General features: G+C 34.4%; 2 protein-coding genes across 14 annotated transcripts in view; one reads left to right on the forward strand and one right to left on the reverse strand.

Annotated features, from left to right (window-relative positions):
- Nlg3 (Neuroligin 3) overlaps positions 1-14,909 on the reverse strand; it is a 613,493-nt gene that overhangs the window by 508,130 nt on the left and 90,454 nt on the right. The gene's annotated exons all lie outside the window — the stretch shown is intronic.
- The window catches only part of LOC141452374 (neuroligin-4, Y-linked-like), a 232,185-nt gene continuing 219,343 nt past the window's right edge, over positions 2,068-14,909 (forward strand). For 10 of the 12 annotated variants that reach the window (XM_074124418.1, XM_074124423.1, XM_074124422.1 and 7 more), the window contains exons 1-3: positions 2,068-2,242; positions 13,727-13,864; positions 13,980-14,209. The gene's annotated coding sequence lies outside the window, so the exon portion shown is untranslated. The remainder of the gene's footprint in view (positions 2,243-13,726; positions 13,865-13,979; positions 14,210-14,909) is intronic. The other 2 variants (XM_074124426.1, XM_074124430.1) reach the window with 2 other exon arrangements.

Genomic DNA, 14,909 nt, shown 5'->3' on the forward strand with positions numbered 1-14,909 from the left:
AGACTCCTCACGTATTCAATGTTAATTAGTGATGGGCAGAACGAGTCCGTCTTTGGACTCGTTGGATTTGAATCAGTTCCAGGGTTGGAATCGATTCCAACAACTCGTTCACCGATTCCGGTCTCTGTACTTACCCTATGCATTAGTAACATTGTCACCCAATTTATTAAAAAATATCATTAAATGTTAGCTTTCCCAGTTAATAACAAAACTATATTTCTTTAACACACATTGAGTACTATCCCTAATTTCCAATTGCACTGATAAATATAAAATTAACATAAAAATAGACTAGTCAATTATAAAAATTAAAGCAATGCTGTTTAGTCATTATCTAGCTTGACCACTGGAAGACTGGAGTTAATGTGCTTCAAGAGGATCCAAGATAGAGAAACGGAAATGGGTAGGAAATTATTCCCATAAAAAAAAATCTAACCCTTCAAGCAAAATGATAATTACTCATAAATAAAGAAATATTTATTTACTAGGACTTGTATATCAAGCTTTAAAAATATTATCTCATTATCTTACGAAAAGAAAAAGCTGTGTGCTTAATCTTTAACATAGCGCTGGACACTCTTATTCTTATCTTCATTGGGTAAGTTTAACCGTGTACATGACCGTGAGACAGTCAAAGTAACACTGAGCCAAAATTTAGTATTACCTAATTGGTTTACTTACTGCAGTATCCCTCCCACTCTATCACCAATTTCACAAACATTCATCGATTGGAAATAATTTTTAGTTAAATATTCGTTTTATTTGAATACAAAAAACATTATAACGCTTTCTTAAGATGATTTTAATTTTTAAAATTTGTTTTTGTCCATTACTCTTATAAAATACGAAGAATTTCAAATAAAATATAATATACAAACACAATGATCTAGTGTGCAGGTGGAGTCAGTCCTCGTTACCATAGCAATGGAACCGTTAAACAACTCCGGTTCCAGCTCCAGCAATTTCTATTGGCTAGATTCAGTGAACGAAAAAATGGAACGAGTCCGGTTTCAAAAGGATTTAAATCACTCCGGATTCGACTCCACCAACTCCAGTGGATTTAACCAATGAAAATGCTAGAGCTGGGCCGGAGTCGTTTAACGGTTCCGTTGTCATGGTAACTACGACTGACTCCACCTGCACACTAGATCATTCTGTGTTTGTATATTATATTTTATTTGAAATTCTTCGTATTTTATAAGAGTAATGGACAAAAACAAATTTTAAAAATTCAAATCATCTTAAGAAAGCGTTATAATGTTTTTTGTATTCCAATGAAACGAATATTTAACTAAAAAATATTTTTAATCGATGAATGTTTGTGAAATAGGTGATAGAGTGGGAGGGATACTACACTAAGTAAACCAGTTAGGTAATACTAAATTTTGGCCCAGTTTTACTTTGACCGTCTAGCTGACATGTACACGTTCAAACTTACGCCAATGAAGATGAGAGTAAGTGTCCAGCGCTAAGTTTAAGATTAAGCACACAGCTTTTTCTTTTTGTAAAACAATAAGATAATATTTTAAAAGCTTGATATTCAATTCTTAGTAAATAAATATTATGAGTAATTATAATTTTGAAGGGTTAGAATTTTTATGGAATAATTTCCTACCCATTTCCGTTTCTCTACCTTGAATACTCTTGAAGTAAGTTAACTCCAGTCTTCTAGTGGTCAAGCTAGATAATGACAAAACTGCATTGCTTTAATTTATATTTGACTAGCCTATTTTTGTGTTAATATTTGTATTACGTTGTTAATTTTATATTTATCAGAGCAATTGGAAATTAGGGATAGTACTCAATGTGTGTTAAAGAAATATAGTTTTGTTATTAACTGGGAAAGCTAACATTTAATGATATAATAATATAATAAATTGCGTGACATTTGTTCTTATGTTTAATCGTTCCAAACCTTCTGCTGCCTCATTTTCATTTTTATTTGCCTAAATTTTTTGGGGCGGGGCGGAATCACTTTTTTTAAAAATAGGGATTTGAATCAACTCGTTCCACCATCGGACTCGTTCCAATGGAACGAGTCCGCTCAAATAGCCCATCACTAATGTTAATGCTACGCGCCTAAAACAGAAGTGAGTTATTGTTGTTCTGTAGTGTACAATATCTAAAAAGCTGAAACCTATATATTTGCATGCTGATCCCTGGAAAACTTCCAGAATTGCTGTTCTAATACAGCTAAATGTTTCTTTCACCGCCTTAAGAACTCGCATACCGCCAATATTCGGTAAGTGCTCTCCTACTTTTGTATAAGGATAATTTTAATTAATATTCATTATAATCACTTGGTGTACGAGGTAATCAAATAGTTTGGTTCACTGTACTTGGAAACCAATAGAAGGTGGATGTGTGGATATTGCGCAATAAGGCTAAATGGAGCGAGAGAAGTGAAAATAAAACACACCATATCTGTTCTGTTCCTTGTTTGGGTTTCCCGCACATTTAGTACCTAGTTATTAAGTTGCTGTTATATTCATTTAAGGGCAAGTTTATCTAGTGTACTCATCAGGATTTGAATAATGCCTGAAGGTTCATTACTCAGTGGGTCGAGTGGCGATAGCGAATGGGGGTTGGCATTTCCGCCCATATTTCGCTACGAGGCATCTCATAGACTATCGAGTCACCGACCCCTAATTAGTGACAGGTATTAAGTCTGGCTTCACTTGTTTTCGCTGAACAAGTAATGGCAACTTTTCTAAGCGAGAAGCACCATTTTTTAGAAGCAGATCCTCTACTTTTCCAGTAGAATTTGTTAGCCTTGCTGGAGGAGAAAAGGACCTCATCTCGGCAAGTTGGTGTTACTCTAATCGTCGTATCGTACCACCCACCCTGCAATCTTGACTGTCTTCATTATCATCGAGTAGGGAGGGAGGCTGAGTTAATCAAGTGGATGCTTTTCCATAGTGTATGCAGATGTGTGTACATCTGTCATCCGACACACGCCATCGTGGCCATGGTGGAGGCAGACAAAGTACCTTCCGAGCAACCAATCTTTTAAGTTCGCATGGGCGCAGAATCCATTTGGCGATAAACAAGAAAATAAGTTTGGAATGACAAATTGAAAAAGAAAAAAAAAAATTATTAATTTGTACTTACCTCATTGAAGCAATTTTTTTATGCGGCCTATGTTTAAATTTGTTTGAATTAATGTCAAGAATCACATCTTAGTCAAGTGCTACTATTATTCGTAAAATCAACGCAACGTTATTTTATTCACTAGCTGGAGTTCTCTTCTCAATGAAAACCTGATATCTGATTTAAAACTTAAACTAGAAATCATGTAATCCCTTTCATTTAATTTTTTTTATAGGAGTTTCCTCAAAGCTGAGGTTTTCCTCAATCAAAATTTTCTCGTAAGATATTCCTTCCATCTCTCTCTTTGTCCCTTGCATCCTCCTCTTGCAAACCATTTCCTAGTAGGCTCTCGTTTAGCCAGGCCCTCCATGTTAGCAAGTCTCCCTCTTTTTCTTCTGGCCTCCACCTGCCATTACAACATTCTCTCTTCTCTCTCCATCCTTACCACATGTCCAAACCGTTTCAATCTCCTCTCCTCTAAACGCAATAACCTTACCTCTCACCACCATTATCTCCCACTTATTTCTTCGTTCCTTCTCTTTTTCAGTCTAGAAATCCCTGCCGACCTCCCGTCCAGAGCTTTTAACCTTCTTTTCATTCCTTCAACTAACGAACCGTTTGCTTCGATGATCGAAACCTGATACTTGAAAGAATTCACCTTTTTTTTTTTTTATTCTGTTCCCATTTCCTAAGAGAACTTCGCTGCCGTTCCTGGTGGACATTTACTCCGCTTTCCCATAGTTAATTTCCAGACTCCATTCCTGGTACACCTTTTTCTGATTATGTCTCCATATCTTCCGGGTCCAGCACAATTATCGCCTGTTCATCAGAAAAAGCAGACTGTGAAGGCACCCATTTTCCGCTATGGGTACTCCCATTGGTCCACACTTCCTATTCCATTACCGCAGTAATGGATGTAAATTTTAAAAAGGGTTGGTTACATCGGACAGCCTTGCTATATCCCATTAGTTGATTAATATCAAAAGGTGGGGATACAGTTGGCCCATTCTTTACACAGCATTTATTCCCATATATTGTATTTAAAATGTTAATTAGTGGCGCACCAGTACCCGCTCCATTTAGTGCTTGAAATAGTAGGACCCTTGGCACATTATCATATGCTTTTTGAAGGTCAATAAAAACAAGGTCAATGTATTTTTGCCTTTCCTCACATTTTTCCAACAACTGCCTCAATGTAAATATATGGTCCACACACGATCGTCCTTCAGTGAAACCACCTTGCTCTAATGTAGGGTGTAATGCCTCTTCTAGGCGATTCCTTATTAATCTGGCCAACTAATTTGCCAACGTATTTAGTACACATATACCCCTGTAATTAACCCATTTTCTTTTATCCTCTCCTTTGTATATGGATGAAATGTATCCAAGCGACATTTCTTCTAGGATCTCAGCCTCCCAAAAAATTGCATTTATCAGTCATGTTACGACCTTCACTACTTTCTCGCTCGCATACTTCAACAATTCGAAATTATCTCCTCCCAGGACTGGCGCTTTGGCGTTCTCGTCCATTTCCAGTTCCTTCCTGACTTCATCTACCTTTTTAACGATGATTTGGTAAACTATTTGCATAAGTGTACTCTTGTTTGTAACACTTTGTCTTGATAGTTTAAGCGTTCTATGTTACTGAAGCTCTCCTTTAATAACGTTTGTATAATATTATCAAATGTATAGCACGAAGTCTGATGTTTATTAACAAAAGTTCACCAAAAGTTATTTTAAATTAAAACACAAATAATTATCAGTATCTACCTGCCGTACTCCGTATTGTGAATTTAAATTAACCTTACTCAACGCTCACACAACTTTAATATTATTTTTAAGTATTCTAACAACTTTTATTTTAACTCCGAAAATTGAGTAACATTAAATTATTTAGAAGGAACTTTAGAAGGAATCAACTTGCGCTTTCTCTTTCGGAATACCTTTAATGGAATTTTGGACAAAAATGTTTATCTAATGGTAGTCAATAAATGTGTTTGTAATCACTAAACCAAGTTTAAATTAAATAAGGAGCTGTCAGTCTGAAAATCTGAAAAATAAAAAAACAGAAAAATCTATTCGGCAAAGGGTCCATTCTGGAAAGGGTTGGTAAAGGTCCATTCTGGACCAATTAATTTATAAAAATTAATTCCTACATTTGATTATTATACAGGTTATTAATTAGTACAGTAAATCTAACCGTCCCTCTTTTCTAGAAGTGCCATTAATGAAGTTTACTGGGAAATTCTTTCAAATAAAAATTGTAGAATCACAGATGACAATTATTACAACTTTAAAAGTAAATCATTAGCCCTTTGTAACGAAATTCTAAAAAAATGTAAAATTTAAATTAACAATTTTAAATTTGAGTACTGCGCAATACTTACTCACCTAATTAATATATATCTTCTCTTTTTTTAACGCTAACTGAAATACAATCTTTATTAATAAATCTATAGGTGCTAGAGTATATTGCAGGGTTTATTGCTTTTTTTCTCAGTTGGTAAATAAAACCATCCAAGTCTTGACATCGTACTCATTACGCTTCCTGGTCGGTATACATATACTGTCAATATACCAAGAAAAATCCAATTTCTGCCACTTTGAACAGTCAATTAATAAAAGGAAAAGAAGATACCGTACTGTATATTGGAAAATAAGTCATGCAGGAAGCTATAAGAGAAAGATAAAAGAGGAAATGTAAAAAGGGAGCGGATGGAGAAGGTTCAGCTAGATTACTTCATTTATTAACCCAGCGAGAAAGTGTGTTTTGTCATAAATTCTTCGAAAATTATATAAATGATTATTATTTAGGAATAAAACTTGTAATTTGATTAATTCTATGTGCTGTTTCCGTTAGCAGTTATTCTCCGAAAAACTCTTTAAACTTGAAATCTCTCATTTTAACTTTTTTATTTAAACTTTTATCTAAAATGCCCAGGGTAAAATTAGTAAAATTAGCTCGGGGCAAACCAATAATTTGACGCACCTACTACGTTTTACAACATCATTGTGTTGCATGGACCAGACAGGATACTGGGAAATTCCCGTCAGAACTACGTACTTTATAACTCTTTTTCTTTTTTTGCTTAAATTTCGAGTTTGAGAGAAATGGAGTGAGAGAAGTTTGAATTTTCTAATTTTTCTTTAATTTTATTGTGACTTTTTTCTTTAATAGTAAGGAGTTTATAGTTTTACTTTATTTTATTCTATTTATTTATTTGTTAAAGGTTTCCTAATTATTCAATTTGAATACTTTTTTATTAAACTATGTTCTTTTGAGCTTATCTTGTGCCCTCTGAAATTTGGGACCTATGGCAGCCACTCCAGGCGCCCTGCTATTCTAAGGGCCCGAAAGTGCAACAAAGTAAGTTACATCTTCTATGTTTGAAAAGAATCGAGATAAGTGTGTGAGAGATCAGAATAGGAAAATTTGGAAATCTTATGTGCAACGTTTATGTTGAAATGGATTATTGTTCGGTTTTTATAATTTTTCCGAAAAGTACTACTTACTTTAAAAATCTTTACACCAAATAAATGATAAGCCATCACTTTCTAGAAAAATTAATGCATTTTTGGGAGTGGAAAAGTAATAAACTTATATTCTTGTAATAATTTTAAGTTTAAGGTTAATTTAACAAGTGGTTTGATAGGGGAAAGTCGGTGAATTTTCAAACGCCAGATGTTTTACGAGGGTCGTTTGAAAAGTCCGTGCAAGAATAAAAACTAATTAATTTTTTGGGGTAAACCTTTTTTATTTTTCAACATAGTCTCCTTTTAGGCTTATACACTTCGTCCAACGGTGCTCTAGTTTGTTGATCCCTTCCGAATAATAGGATTTGTCCAAGTCTGAAAAATAGCCATTCGTTTCTGCAATCACCTCCTCGTTTGAATAAAATCTTTTTCCCGCCAGCCATTTCTTCATATTGGGGAACAAATAGTAGTCCGAGGGAGCCAAGTCTGGAGAATAGGGAGGATGTGAAACGAGTTGGAACCCTATTTCCATTAATTTTGCGACCACAACTGCTAAGGTGTGATCTGGTGCGTTGTCGTGATGGAAAAGGACTTTTTTGTGGGCCAATCGTGGGCGTTTTTCTTGCAGCTCGGTTTTCAAACGGTCCAATAACGATGAATAATATGCACCTGTAATAGTTTTACCCTTTTCCAGATAGTCGATGAGGATTATTCCTTGCGAATCCCAAAAGACAGCCGCCATAATCTTTCCGGCCGAAGGAACGGTCTTCGCCTTTTTTGGCGCAGATTCCCCCTTGGTAACCCATTGTTTAGATTGTTCTTTGGTCTCAGGAGCGTAGTGATGTATCCATGTTTCATCCACAGTGACGAAACGACGCTTAAAGTCCTGCGGATTCTTCTGGAACAGCTGCAAACCGTCCTTGCAACACTTCACACGATTTCGTTTTTGGTCAAGCGTGAGCAATCGCGGCACCCATCTTGCGGATAGCTTTGTCATGTCCAAAAATATTATGTACCCGTTCATTCGAAATGCCCACAGCACTAGCAATCTCACGCACCTTCACTCTTCTGTCATCCATCACCATATCATGGATTTTATCAATGATTTCTGGAGTAGTAACCTCAACAGGGCGTCCAGAACGTTCAGCGTCACTTGTGCCCATATGGCCACTCCGAAAATTTTGTAACCACTTATAAACTGTTCTAATCGAAGGTGCAGAGTTACCATAATGTTTATCAAGCTTCTCTTTAGTCTCCTGAGGCGTTTTGCCTTCCATAAAGTAGTATTTAATCAACACACGAAATTCTTTTTCGTCCATTTTTTGAAAATCACTCGACTCCCTCGATTCATACGAATGCCAAACACAAAGAAATAGACCGATCTGGCTGAAACTTGGTGTGTGTTCTTCCAAGAGAAGCTACTAACTAAACATAACCTCGATACGCGCCTGTGGTGCTATCTCTCTGACTTTGCACGGACTTTTCAAACGACCCTCGTATTAAATATTATTGTATTTTTCGCCTTAAGATTAACCGAATATCAAAAGTACTGTAATCATTGCTAATTTGTGAATTTACTCATATTTTTTAGATGTTAATGGAAACTGTTAGTTCCACCCAAAATGAAATGTTCAGTTCGGTCGAAAACGTTCGGTACTTTTATTAAATAAATATTCCAGCAGGCGTGAATGTGATTGAATTAATCTGCTGGATTTTGCGGTGTTATTTATTTATGGATCAGATAGTAATTTCAAAAATGTCACTTAAGGGATGTCTACGGAGGATTTTTTTTTAAAGGTGCTTTACCTCGGAGGCCTTAAACCTATTGAATCCTTAATCCTTTTTACTTGCTCCCCTCGCAGGTATCACTTTTACCCGCCTTTTCTTAACAGGTTAATTTAAAGTTATAAGAAGAATAGTCGATAATATTTATATTGTCATCCTAATGCTTTCCTTCCCTCTAAACAAGCACTTAACGACCAAGCAGTCGCGTGGGGTTTACCTTAGCTTCTCTCACATTTTTTTTCATTTCTTTTTTATAGAAGGACGTCCCAATTTATATTCTTAAAATTTCTCTTTCTTCTTTATTTAGCAAAATAAATCTTCGTTAGTTACTTTGTGATTACTTATTTTAGGTGCATCAAATAAGTTTGTACATTTTTTACCTCTCGCACCAATTAGTGGAATTTTATTGTAAGAAGAATTGTTCTGAATTTTGATCAAGCTCAATAAGATCTAGCCTTTTAAACAGAACATAAAAGATTGTTTGCAAAGGAGGAACATTGACCAATAGTACCGTGAAAGTGTATCGTATCGGTCACAGCAACTAAAATAATAATAATAAAATGTCGCATTGAGTCGCGGATCTTGAGTTTTTTGCGACTAATATAAAATAGAGAACAAGATTTGCCATAAGGAGTGGTCTACTTTTGGAGAACTTTCTCAGAAATGTGTCCAAAGCCTGCTTATGAATGCACGTTAAACGTTAGTAAGGAAAGGAGTAATATACTTAGACGTATTAAAGTTGATTTGTTTACAAGAATCCTGAAACTGTTTAATTTTTTTAAAAATAATTCTATTAAAATTTATAGATATGTGTAAGCGTAATTATAAACAAAATAGATGCAGTATTACTAGTTCTCTGACTTTCCTTAATTTTCAATTCTAACGAATGTTTCAAATATTTGTTACCGTAGTAAATTTATTAAGGCTAATTATGTAGATGTGCTACTTCAATGGTTACAGGGAATCATTCTGAATCCCCTCCTCTTTTGTGACCTGTTTAGTCAAAGTTTGTTGAAGTAAAGGATATTGTAATTACCATAAAATCATAGGTATTGACAGTTTTAAATTTGCAACTTTGGTAATAATAAAATAAGATCTAATTCATTATTTCCTTTATGTGCGTAGTTATGTATTATACATAAATATCCAAGCAAATATTTAATATCTGCAATACAAAAACATGTGAAAATCTTATTTGTTCTGATCATTCCCGAACAAATGATGTATGTGTGTGTTTAGTTTTAGAAAAAGCTAGTCTGCAGTTTCTTGGTAATCTATTGTAATAAGATTAATATCTCTGTTTACTATTCTATTTCTTTTATTTATGTCGTTTCAACTTCCATGTATTTGTATAAATACTTATTCTCAGCTTAATTTTATTTGTCCTACTATTTTTGTATGTATTTTAGTATTCTTTTATAAGCATCTTCATGTTAATTTTTCATTTTCTATCTATTTTTTCTCGCTGTCTTTTAAGTTTTTTATCAAAAACTAGCTCCTAGTAACTAGGAACTAGTTTTTAATACTAGCTAGTATTTTCTAAAGCAATAAATAAATTGATTGATTGATAAACCTTGTTTTGTAAGTATTTTTTTTTTGCAAAAACATTCTTGTTAGAAGCTCAACAGTATACTTCCCAAAGAACTCATCGAATTTAATGTGGAAAATACGTTGCTCTCTGTTAAAAATAGTTTCAATGAAACGGCAAAACGTTATTAGAAGTGGCAACATCTACATATATTGCTGAGTGCCGTTTTCAAGAAAAATTGGAACAAATTGTGCAAAGAAATTTTTCACAAAATCGTTCAAAATTCTTTTTTTTCGTTGCCTTTCACTTTTCTGGTTGTGCTTTTTAAAGAACATCTTGCGTGTAGACGAAGCTCTAATTAAAGTTTACTTTGGAGAGAGCCATTCGGCGGTATGATTTATAAGAATATGATTTAAACAAAAGTGATAAGTTGAAAGTTTGGTTTGGCGAGAAAGAAGATGTAGAAAAGAGATACGTGTACATTGCTTTCGGCTCGTGAAGAACTATTTCTGAGAAAATCTCAAGCAGATATAAACCTGTTCGATAAAATTTGGTGCCCTTATGGTAGTAAGAGAACACAATGAGTCAAGTCTCAATGCACTACGATTTATTAACTCGCGAGAAAATTTAGTTATACTCCAAAAACTTGTTTTTTAAGTCATTCTCTTTCGGGGTGTAAGAGATCTAAAAACTCAGACCACATACAATGTTTAACTGGAACTAACTAGATTTATGAGGTATGTCCCTCGTCAAAGTTCATCAGTCGCTCTTTCTCATCAATACTTCCCTTTTAATTGAAACAGTGGGACTACGAAACTAATGAACTCCCAGTGAACTCCAAATTGATTGCAGATTGTCTAGCAGTGTTTAATCACTTTAAACCATCCCTCCATCAACACAAAAGTTATTATCGACAGTTACGATTAAAAAAAAAGTTCATATTTTGAAAGTGGCAGATGTAGTTGAAACAGATTGCAATTTACATACATAACACTGTTGCAGTATTCCATTGTTGGGTATAACAGTAATTATTTTCAGCTTATCTACTTTTGTCCAAAACTTGTATCCAATTATTTATTGTATTACGTCATTTTTTCACTCTTGCACTAGGTAGGTAGGAATGCAATTCGTGGCTAGGCATTACAACTCTCGCCAGTAGTATGGCGTATCACAATCTGTTTAGCGGACATTAGATAATATTTTAGTTTTATAGCAGAAAATATCCTAAAACCTACACTTGAACCCATGGTCATCCTCCTCTAGCAATAATTCGATCAAGGCTACTTGACGCCATCTCCACTCACAGGAAGCAGAGAAAAGTTCAGCCAAAACAAGTTCAAGCATCAGGACTTCACCACAAACCAAAAAAATCCTTCCTGCTACTTATTTCATCCAAATTTCCCTTACAACAGTCACACAAGTCCGATAGCTAGGACTTTTATCTAGTCAGGCAATGAACAAGGAATACTCGACATGAACGAAATGAAGTATATTATTAATAAAAATTGTTAAAACGACTAAGACAATCGCTCCAAAATTACATTTTTTAACTAAAGAAAACTGTATATTTCACTTCTAGCTCTCATTTGTATGTATTACTATTCGGAATAGCCAAATGGACAAACATATATCGCATTTAATCCCTACAACCGTAAATCCTATGTACCTACAAGTTAATGCTCCCTTGTCCTTGTACGTATATGACTAACCATTAACATCGACCTAAGAATTTCCTACGTATCCGACCTAACCTAATCCCATTTATCTTAAATTACAAACTATCACAATATTCTAATCCGCCCTTCCAAGCTATCTCAGCTCCCACTAATCCACCAAGATATCTGAGGCTTCATTAACCGCGCGTCCATCTGGAAGCCTTAACGACGGATATTGAGAGAAGTAGTAGTAATCTGTAATGCAGCTGCATGGATGGTTCAAGAGTCCAAGTGATTGTATGTGCGCTGGCCTTAAGCTAACGTCCGTACTTTATGTACACAACCATCTGTTTTACTTACTGTACCAAGTGTTAAAGTCGTAAAATTAGTAAATAAATGAAAAATAAGAAAAAATAGGCTTTTTCTAAAAGTTAGTTATATGAAATACATAAGTGACTTGCTTGATAAAATTTCAATACTTAGTAGTTTAATGACTTGAACTAAAGTGATGCTTAGAAATTCTGGGCACAGGTATTACGCGAGCTATTGGTTAGATGTCGCGGACCTAGAAGTGTAGCTAACTTGTATACTTATCCTTCCAGCGGAGTATAGAATTTGTATCTGGGAATGGCAGTTGGGGATGTAAGGATGGGTTTTATTTGGGAATGGTTTCACGTGTAGATTGATGATACTTAATAACATATGTACCATGTAAAAGTTAAAAATTTGCAAGTAATTACAATAGCACTATCAAAATGCAATTGTGCTTATAAATTCGATGTTCGTACTATTTGTTGCAGTTACAAATTAACATATTTGCATAGATATTTACATATTACATATTTTCATAATTATAAAAAAATTAATTTTATGCGGCGCATTGTATGACTCAGACTAAATACACTTAAATATAAATATAAAATAGAATAATAGTACATCTAAGGCCTAATGAACAATAAAATATTAAATAGATAACAGGATTAAAGAAATAATTATTTTGGCATTTATTAATTAAGAACAACTTAACCCTCAAACCACAAGATGCAGGTCGGATCCGACCCGAGGCGAAAAAAAATTTCCATTGTTCCCCCCACAATTAACTCTTAGCGATTAGACTCGGTATACTCTTTCTGTGAGTCCTTAGGAAGAGGCCACACTGTTTCCGCCGATTCGGTAAGGGTCTCTCCGCTCTCTAGGTTTGTATTTCTTTCAGTCAGTCAGATTCTGGGTCGGATCCGACCCGACCTTGGTATTAACGTTATACGTTTTGTCCTGCACAAGTGGAACAAAAATGAAGAAAGTTACTCTGGAGATGCACGTTCGACGTTTCTCAAGAATCTTGCGTTTGCCTTGACGCTTCCTCTAGAAGAAAAAAGACTAATCAAACAGCGAACAATCAAATGATTTTTTTTTTCCATAACGATGCGATAATTTTGTTACCACACCACTATTTTACTTTAATTTTCATTCAACCTTTTTGTAAACTGTTTTGTTTTTATTGAAACAAAGTTCCTTTTTCAAGTACATTTCTTCACTTATTAGTCCATTCTAAATAGACTAATGCCATAAAATTATACAATTTATTAAAAAATTTATACATTTTATATAGAAATAAATTTGTTATTTTGAGTTATATTTGAGTATTTCACTGTAAGCAAGAAAATATAGTATCGGGTCGGATCCGACCCTACCTTAGTGTTCGTGTCAAGAAAATTCATCTTGTGGTTTGAGGGTTAAAACTATAAATTTGCAGAGCCTTTCTATTCTAACGTTAATACACATCTGTGGCCTTGCTTTTAGGAAGGCTTGAAACTACAGCGGTACTAAGAATTAGTGATTGATTCTTCGTATTTTGTTCAAGAATTTTGTTCAAATTCTTGAAACCCTTAGTTTATCAGTTAGACAATTTGGGACAGCTTTTAGATGTCAGGGTTTAAAGCCCGCTAGCCTTCCCGTAATCACGCAGACCTAGAGGAACTAAGCTCAGACTCACTGAGCTCTTCAAGAAAAAAAAATAAATGTTTAAATTTGAACTTTGAAAATTTAAGAAAAAAAAATTGAAATGGAACCTCTACAAACTGTTTCTTGTGTCAAACTCGGTACAAGGCATAATTCAGCGGGTTATCATTCCATTTAGTACATTTTTTCAATTTTATTTTATTTTTCGTAATAAAGAAATGTCTCCTTATTTTAGGGTCATATGAGTCCAGCTTTACAGAAGGTAAACACGGTTTTCTCAACATTTATGCCGAATCGAAAAGACAGTTTTTTAAACGTGAATTCTATGTTCTCCCAAAGCTACGAGATGACCCATCGTCATGCGTGTAGTCAGGTGCTAATTTAATTTTAATTTTAATTATACTGCAAAAAAAGAAAAATTGCGATATAACAATATGAAGGAAAAGTGCATTACTATAAACAATCAGCTATAATTTCAAAATTTACAGGCTCTCAGACGTGGATAATCTCGTGGGTGTATTTAGTAAAACAGAGGATGCTAAGAGCCGGCAGCTGTCACTTCAGAATAAGGGAGGACATGGATTATCACTGAGTGAATGAGACAAGTTACAGGATGTTAGAGAATAGGAGCATTACTCCTCTAATGTATCTACTACATGCCAGCAAAAGATACTCTTATAGAACAACCTTATTTATAAACTTCATTTCACTAAATTAGGTACTTTTTATGTATTTATTTATAATTTTATTTTATTAATGGATGATTTGCAACTGCACTAAAATGGTTAATAAGTAATTATGATGCGAGTGTTATAAATGAATGTATGTGCCGTGTTTAGTGAGAATGATTATCATTAGTCGACCAGGTAATCGTGAGGCCAACGCGCTTCAGCTTTTTCCCAAGACTGGATGTAAGTGTGGTTTGGATATATTTACTGCAAGAGTGTTGGGATGCGAGAACACATTTAGGTAATGGTACCTGCAAAATATGGTAGACATTTATTTGCAAGTTTTGTAGCATGCAGATATTACTGGAAACTTGTGGTCTATATGAAAAGTTAGATAACGAAATAAATAAAGGAACGTTCACAAAGCGACAAAAGAATTTTGATTGTAGAGTTTGTATTGTGTTTAGAGTGGATCTTTTAGCTATACGGTGTTGTTGGAGTTCTTAATTGGAAATTAAGAAGAGCTAGATACAATTGACGTTTATTCTGTAATATTAGTCTTAAACCTTTATTCTTTCGTCTAGTCCGAAGTTTGTAACTTTTGGTAAAATTCAGTAAGGGGGTTTCAGCTAATTATCTTTGTCTAGGTACAGTCCATAATTTAAAAGTTAAATTCAAAGCAGAAGAGGAAATATCTCTACCTAAGTTATTAGTTATATTATCGTCAGTGCTATGGTATCATAGATCTAT

The sequence above is a fragment of the Rhodnius prolixus genome, unplaced genomic scaffold (genome assembly GCF_049639745.1).
Source record: "Rhodnius prolixus isolate KJV_2025 unplaced genomic scaffold, Rpr scaffold_3, whole genome shotgun sequence".
In the NCBI taxonomy this organism is placed as follows: Eukaryota; Metazoa; Arthropoda; class Insecta; order Hemiptera; family Reduviidae; genus Rhodnius; species Rhodnius prolixus.